Below are 8,916 nucleotides of genomic sequence, written 5' to 3' on the forward strand. Positions count from 1 at the left end.
TGACTCCTTCCGCAAATTAATTTACCTCAGGAAGCCACCTTCCTCCATAAAGTGGGAGAAACAATGGGGTCTTTTACATTCTCAATAATATGGTGCTCATTAGCTAAATGCTGACTTTGTTGGGCTCTGGAACAGAACAAAATATCCTAAAGCAAGGTCATCGGTGTAGCAAACTGGAAAGAAAGGGGACCCTCACACGTGTGTCTGAGTCCTGGGTGGGAAAGGAGCCGGTCTGGGAGTCTGGTGGGGGAGGCTTGCTGCCCAGGAGGCCTCTTCGCCTTCTCCTGGACCTGAGCCCCTAGGGAGTGATGAAGAAGGGACAGAGGGGGACATTTAAACCTCCAGGGCCAGGTGTGCCAGAGTATCTTAGAGATTGGTGGTCTCCGTGTTTTTTTTTCCCCATGATGTTTTGATCGCAACTACCTCTATTGGTAAAAATGTCTGAACATATACTCCCAAGATAAATCATAATGATACACTATTGAATATCTTATAAATGAAAAGAAGTCAACATCTTAAAGGATGAAATTTTAAAAGAAAGAAAAATTTAAGTGTAAATACAAGACCACTCGATAGATAGGTCAGGAGCAGTCAATCCTACAGTCCCCAGATGAATCATGAAACGATCCCTGGAACTTGCAGCTTTAAATACAAGCAAGCAACCTCATGCCAACCCCTACCCCCAATATTCCACCAAAATATTTGTGAAGGTACAGAAAATTTCCACAGCTTACATTGCCTGAAGGATAACCTTAAACTGAATTTGGGAAGAATTTTCACCAAATTTAGGACTAATAGAGTAAGACAGAGAAAAAAAATGGTGACAAATCTTGCTTCATCCATGAAATAGAGTATCCCTGTTTCCTAAAACGAAGGCAGAAAGAATCTTCAGCAACCTCCGTTTTCTACCCTTTAGGAGTTCTGCAACACCCATGCAATCAGATAGACATTTCAGAACCCCGGGAGGCTGTATTCTGAGGAGCCTGAGGACTACGATTTCCCACACCCCTCAACACCGTATGTTCTACATCCATCCAAAGACTGCAAATCGCAGAAAGGAGGCCAGGGAGTTTGGGGGTGGGCAAGAGAGAGAGAGATGGTATGGGGAATTTTAGAGGGCTGAGGTCCCAAGGTCAATGCTTTGACAAAAACGAAGAGCAGAGAAATCTTCACAGCGGCACCTGATGAGGGTTTGCAATTCTCATTTATTCCATCAGTTGAACCCATCAGAGAGCCAGGAACTGAGAAGTAAGAGAAAATCTCCCTTAGGACAAGAAGCATATGACAAGTGATATTCAGAGTCCTTATCCCTCACTTAAATCAAGCTTTTATGATTTTATAGATTTTTTTATGTCAGAGTTCCAAGTAAGATCTTACATGAAGAAAAAGTTCTGCTGAAAATCATGACAGGTATTCCTACTGGACACTGGAAATTGGATCATGAGCTATTACAGCCACCTACTCTACTGCTTTTCATCTATTGATGAAAAGTGGAGCTGGGCAATCCACCCACTCATCTGCCCCTGTAGTTAGTTCTCTCTTTGTGCAGAACCAAGTGGGGAAGGGGAAACCTGACAAGGGACAGCTAAAACCCTCGTGAAGAGTCACAGGAACAGAAATAACATCTTAAAAATTCAGTGGAAGAATGTAACAATAAAAATGACTTCCAGCAAATCCCAGAAGAAAATTTAAGAAAACTGTTTGGCACCGTCAATAAACAAAGCTTCTATGAAATAGGAGTAGAAGACCATAAGAAGAAAACAAGATGAAAGGGCTAGAAGGAGGGCAAGGAAAGTACTATATTAATGGTAAGATTAAAATCATCTGAATTGGAGGCAATAAAAAACTAAATGGCCAGAAAATTGAATCATTGACATGAAGGATAAACTCTAGCAGTCTGCAAAATGCAGAGGAAATGGGGAAAAGCAATAAAGATTAAGAGAAAGGAAATGATCTACTTGGAGGATAAATAATAAAGACTAATTCCAAGAAGAGTAGGCTATCCTAAGTAAGAATCAAAATAAGTGGGTGTAGAACCAATAAAACATAATTGAAACATTGCAGAGATTTTTTTTTAACTATAAGGATGTGAAACAAAAACAAAACCATAAAAGAAGAAAATATAGGTGAATGTTCATCTGAAGTTAGGAGGGGCAAGAGCTCTCTAAATGGATGACAACATCAACAATAACAAATATATTTATCAAGCTGTCAATGAGTTTGGATATATAAATTTTTTTAAGTTTAAAGAGCATGACAAAGGTGCTCTTTGAGGTGAATTACAAATTTTGAAAGCTGTCTATGATAACTATGATAGAGGGTTAATATATTTAATATATAAAGAGCTTTCAAAAGTAAATAAAAATACAGATGCCCCCACCAAAGAAACTTGGGTAAAGATCATAAATAAAATCATTAAAGAAAGACTCAAATATCTGATAAATATTTGAAGACATATTTAACTTATTTATTAAAGATACACAAATACAAGATAGTAATGACATATAATTGTTTGCTTTTTACATTTGTAGTTTTTATTTAAAGCGGTAATACTTAAATACTCAAGGAAATTCTAATGTAGTTGGTTTTTGAAGAGTATATTTGATTAGTGCTGACCTTCTCCTATTTGAAGGATTCTTCTTACCCTTTAGGTTTCAGTTTTACATTCACTTCCTCCAGCAAGTTTTATATGACCACCCAGGCAGGGTTGGTTATGTTATCCTATTATAATTTCTCATTACACTTTACACTTTGTGGCATTTATCTCAACCATATTGTGACAATTTGTGTGATGTATTTATCCAATATCTGGCACCTCACGGAGACTATAATAATAAAGTTTATATTGAGAATTTGCTGTGTACTAGGCAGTATTTAAGTGCTTTTTACATGTCTTATCTCATTTAATCATCCCAATAACCTTATGATGCAGAGGGGTTTTTTTGTTTTTTTTCCAAGTAGAACTTCAAAATTACTTTTTTTTTTTCTTTAACATCTTTATGGGAGTAGAATTGCTTTACAATGGTGTGTTAGTTTCTGCTGTATAACAAAGTGAATCAGCTATACGTATACATATACCCCCATATCCCCTCCCTCTTGCGTCTCCCTCCCACCTTCCCTATCCCACCCCTCTAGGTGGTCACAAAACACCAAGCTGATCTCCCTGTACTCTGCAGCTGCTTCCCACTAGCTATCTATTTTACATTTTGTAGTATATATAAGTCCATGCCACTCTCTCACTTTCTCCCAGCTTACCCTTCCCCCTCCCCATGTCCTCAAGTCCAGTCTCTACGTCTGCATCTTTATTCCTGTCCTGCCCCTAGGTTCTTCAGAACCTTCTTTTTTTTTTTTTAGATTCCATATATATGTGTTAGCATATGGTATTTGTTTTTCTCTTTCTGACTTACTTCACTCTGTATGACAGTCTCTAGGTCCATCCACCTCACTACAAATAACTCAGTTTCATTTCTTTTTGTGGCTGAGTAATATTCCATTGTATATATGTGCCACATCTTCTTTATCCATTCATCTGTCGATGGACACTTAGGTTGCTTCCATGTCCTGGCTATTGTAAACTGTGCTGCAATGAACATTGTAATACATGACTCTTTTTGAATTATGGTTTTCTCAGTGTATATGCCCAGTAGTGGGATTGCTGGGTCATATGGTAATTCTATTTTTAGTTTTTTAAGTAACCTCCATACTGTTCTCCATAGTGGCTGTATCAATTTACATTCCCACCAACAGTGTAGGAGGGTTCCCTTTTCTCCAAACCCTCTCCAGCATTTATTGTTTGTAGACTTTTTGATGATGGCCATTCTGACTGGTGTGAGGTGATACCTCATTGTAGTTTTGATTTGCATTTCTCTAATGATTAGTGATGTTGAGCATCCTTTCATGTGTTTGTTGGCAATCTGTATATCTTCTTTGGAGAAATGTCTATTTAGGTCTTCTGCCCATTTTTGGATTGGGTTGTTTGTTTTTTTGTTATTGAGCTGCATGAGCTGCTTGTGTATTTTGGAGATTAATCCTTTGTCATTTGCTTCATTTGCAAATATTTTCTCCCATTCTGAGGGTTGTCTTTTCGTCTTTTTTATGGTTTCCTTTGCTGTGCAAAACCTTTTAAGTTTCATTAGGTTCCATTTGTTTATTTTTGTTTTTATTTCCCTTTCTCTAGGAGGTAGGTCAAAAAGGATCTTGCTGTGATTTATGTCACAGAGCGTTCTGCCGATGTTTTCCTCTAAGAGTTTTATAGTGTCTGACCTTACATTTAGGTCTTTAATCCATTTTGAGTTTATTTTTGTGTATGGTGTTAGGGAGTGTTCTAATTTCATTCTTTTACATGTGGCTGTCCAGTTTTCCCAGCACCACTTGTTAAAGAGGCTGTCTTTTCTCCATTGTATATTCTTGCCTCCTTTATCAAAGGTAAGGTGACCATATGTGTGTGGGTTTATCTCTGGGCTTTCTATCCTGTTCCATTGATCTATATTTCTGTTTTTGTGCCAGTAGCATACTGTCTTGATCACTGTAGCTTTGTAGTATAGTCTGAAGTCAGGAAGCCTGATTCCTCCAGCTCCGTTTTTCTTTCTTAAGATTGCTTTGGCTATTCGGGGTCTTTTGTGTTTCCATACAAATTGTGAAATTTTTTGTTCTAGTTCTGTGAAAAATGCCACTGGTAGTTTGATAGGGGTTGCATTGAATCTGTAGATTGCTTTGGGTAGTATAGTCATTTTCACAATGTTGATTCTTCCAATCCAAGAACATGGTATATCTCTCCATCTGTATCATCTTTAATTTCTTTCATCAGTGTCTTATAGTTTTCTGCATACAGGTCTTTTGTCTCCTTAGGTAGGTTTATTCATAGGTATTTTAGTCTTTTTGTTGCAATGGTAAATGGGAGTGTTTCCTTAATTTCTCTTTCAGATTTTTCATCATTAGTGTATAGGAATGCAAGAGATTTCTGTGCATTAATTCTGTATCCTGCTACTTTACCAAATTCATTGATTAGCTCTAGTAGTTTTCTGGTAGCATCTTTAGGATTCTCTATGTATAGTGTCATGTCATCTGCAAACAGTGACAGTTTTACTTCTTTTCCAATTTGGATTCCTTTTATTTCTTTTTCTTCTCTGATTGCTGTGGCTAACACTTCCAAAACTATGTTGAATAATAGTGGTGGGAGTGGGCAACCTTGTCTTGTTCCTGATCTTAGAGGAAATGGTTTCAGCTTTTCACCATTGAGAACGATGTTGGCTGTGGGTTTGTCATATATGACCTTTATTATGTTGAGGTAAGTTCCCTCTATGCCTCCTTTCTGGAGAGTTTTTATCATAAATGGGTGTTGAATTTTGTCAAAAGCTTTTTCTACATCTATTGAGATTATCATATGGTTTTTATCCTTCAGTTTGTTAATATGGTGTATCACATTGATTGATTTGCGTATATTGAAGAATCTTTGCATTCCTGGGATAAACCCCACCTGAGCATGGTGTATGATCCTTTTAATGTGCTGTTGGATTCTGTTTGCTAGGATTTTGTTGAGGATCTTTGCATCTATGTTCATCAGTGATATTGGCCTGTAGTTTTCTTTTTTTGTGGCATGTTTGTCTGGTTTTGGTAAAAGGATGATGGTGGTCACGTAGAATGAGTTTGGGAGTTTTCCTCCCTCTGCTATATTTTGGAAGAGTTTGAGAAGGATAGGTGTTAGCTCTTCTCAAAATGTTTGATAGAATTCACCTGTGAAGCCATCTGGTCCTGGACTTTTGTTTGTTGGAAGATTTTAAATCACAGTTTCAATTTCAGTGCTTGTGATTGGTCTGTTTATATTTTCTATTTCTTCCTGGCTGAGTCTCGGAAGGTTGTGCTTTCTAAGATTTTGTCCATTTCTTCCAGGTTGTCCATTTTATTGGCATATAGTTGCTTGTAGGAATCTCTCATGTTCCTTTGTATTTCTGCAGTGTCAGTTGTTACTTATCCTTTTTCATTTCTAATTCTATTGATTTGAGTTTTTTCCCTTTTTTTCTTGGTGAGTCTGGCTAATGGTTTATCAACTTTGTTTATCTTCTGAAAGAACCAGCTTTTAGTTTTATTGATCTTTGCTATCATTTCCTTCATTTCTTTTTCATTTATTTCTGATCTGATCTTTATGATTTCTTTCCTTCTGCTAACTCTGGGGTTTTTTTGTTCTTTCTCTAAGTGCTTTAGGTGTAAGGTTAGGTTGTTTATTTGAGATGTTTCTTGTTTCTTGAGGTAGGATTGTATTGCTGTAAACTTCCCTCTTAGAACTGCTTTTGCTGCATCCCATAGGTTTTGGGTCATCGTGTTTTCATTGTCATTTGTTTCTAGGTATTGTTTGATTTCCTCTTTGATTTCTTCAGTGTCCTCTTGGTTATTTAGTAGCGTATTGTTTAGCCTCCATGTGTTTGTATTTTTTACAGATTTTTTCCAGTAATTGATATCTAGTCTCATAGCATTGTGGTTGGAAAAGATACTTGATACGATTTCAATTTTCTTCAATTTACCAAGGCTTGATTTGTGACCCAAGACATGATCTATCCTGGAGAATGTTCCATGAGCACTTGAGAAGAAAGTATATTTGGTTGTTTTTGGTTGGAATGTCCTATAAATATCAATTAAGTCCATCTTGTTTATTGTGTTGTTTAAAGCTTGTTGTTCCTTGTTTATTTTCATTTTGGAAGATCTGTCCATTGGTGAAAGTGGGGTGTTAAATTCCCCTGCTATGATTGTGTTACTGTCGATTTCCCCTTTTATGGCTGTTAGCATTTGCCTTATGTATTGAAGTGCTCTTATGTTGGGTGCATAAATATTTACAATTGTTATATCTTCTTCTTGGATTGATCCCTTGATCATTATGTAATGTCCTTCTTTGTCTCTTGTAATAAACTTTATTTTAAAGTCTATTTTGTCTGATATGAGAATTGCTCCTCCAGCTTTCTTTTGATTTCCATTTGCATGGAATATCTTTTTCCATCCCTTCACTTTCAGTCTGTATGTGTCCCTAGGTCTGAAGTGGGCCTCTTGTAGACAGCATATATATGGGTCTTGTTTTTGTATCCATTCAGCCAGTCTGTGTCTTTTGGTTGGAGCATTTAATTCATTTATATTTAAGGTAATTATCAATATGTATGTTCCTATTACCATTTTCTTAATTGTTTTGGGTTTGTTTTTGTAGGTCCTTTTCTTCTCTTGTGTTTCCCACTTAGAGAAGTTCCTTTAGCATTTGTTGTAGAGCTGGTTTGGTGGTGCTGAATTCTCTTAGCTTTTGCTTGTCTATAAACGTTTTAATTTCTCTGTCAAATCTGAAAGAGATCCTTGTTGGGTAGAGTAATCTTGGTTGTAGGTTTTTTCCTTTCATCACTTTAATTATGTCCTGCCACTCCCTTCTGGCTTGCAGAATTTCTGCTGAAAGATCAGCTGTTAACCTTATGGGGATTCCCTTGTATGCTATTTGTTGTTTTTCTCTTGCTGCTTTTAATATTTTTTCTTTGTATTTAATTTTTGATAGTTTGATTAATATATGTCTTGGTGTGTTTATCCTTGGATTTATCCTGTATGGGACTCTCTGCACTTCCTGGACTTGACTGACTATTTCCTTTCCCATGTTAGGGAAATTTTCATCTATAATTTCTTCAAATATTTTCTCAGTCCCTTTCTTTTTCTCTTCTTCTTCTGGGACCCCTATAATTCGAATGTTGGTACGTTTGATGTTGTCCCAGAGGTCTCTGAGACTGTCCTCAATTCTTTTCATTCTTTTTTCTTTATTCTGCTCTGCAGTAGTTATTTCTACTGTTTTATCTTCCAGGTCACTTATCCGTTCTTCTGCCTCAGTTATTCTGCTATTGATTCCTTCTAGAGAATTTTTAATTTCATTTATTGTGTTGTTCATCATTGTTTGTTTGCTCTTTAGTTCTTCTAGGTCCTTGTTAAACATTTCTTGTATTTTCTCCATTCTGTTTCCAAGATTTTGGGTCACCTTTACTATCATTACTCTGAATTCTTTTTCAGGTAGACTGCCTATTTCCTCTTCATTTGTTTGGTCTGGTGGGTTTTTACCTTGCTCCTTCATCTGCTGTGTATTTGTCTGTCTTCTCATTTTGCTTAACTTACTGTGTTTGGGGTCCCCTTTTCACAGGCTGCAGGTTCCTAGTTCTTGTTTCTGGTGTCTGTCCCCAGTGGGTAAGGTTGGTTCAGTGGGTTGTGTAGGCATCCTGGTGGAGCGGACTGGTGCCTGTGTTCTGGTGGATGAGGCTGGATCTTGTCTTTCTGGTAGGCAGGACCATGTCCAGTGGTGTGTTTTGGGGTGTCTGTGAACTTATTATGATTTTAGGCAGCCTCTCTGCTAATGGGTGGGGTTGTGTTCCTGTCTTGCTAGTTGTTTGGCATAGGGTGTCCAGCACTGTAGCTTGCTGGCTGTTGAGTGGAGCTGGGTCTTAGCGTTGAGACAGAGATCTCTGTGAGAGCTCTCACCGATTGATATTATGAGGGGCTGGGTGGTCTCTGGTGGACCAGTGTCCTGAACTCGGCTCTCCCACCTCAGAGTCTCAGGCCTGGTACCTGGCTGGAGCACCAGGACCCTGTCAGCTGCACGGCTATCTCAGTTCTGCTCTCCACCTCAACTCTGGAGCGTGCAGAAGGAAGACGGGGGTTCACGATGCAGAGTTTTTAATTGTGCTTGTTTTATAGAGGAGGAAATTGATGAAGTTTTGAGAGGTTCAGCACCAGGTCCTAGGTGATGGGACTGGTAGCTGCCTCCACAAGCTAGAAGCTGCTGCTCCTGATGTGAGAGCTGTAGGCATCTTTTCTAAACCTTTTTCCATCCAGACTGATCAAACAGAAGCAAAGCTCCCTCGCTCCAGGAAGGGACTTGATCTTTCATTTTCTGAGCCTCAGGAAGCACTA

The sequence above is a fragment of the Eubalaena glacialis genome, chromosome 4 (assembly GCF_028564815.1).
Source record: "Eubalaena glacialis isolate mEubGla1 chromosome 4, mEubGla1.1.hap2.+ XY, whole genome shotgun sequence".
Classification (NCBI taxonomy): Eukaryota; Metazoa; Chordata; class Mammalia; order Artiodactyla; family Balaenidae; genus Eubalaena; species Eubalaena glacialis.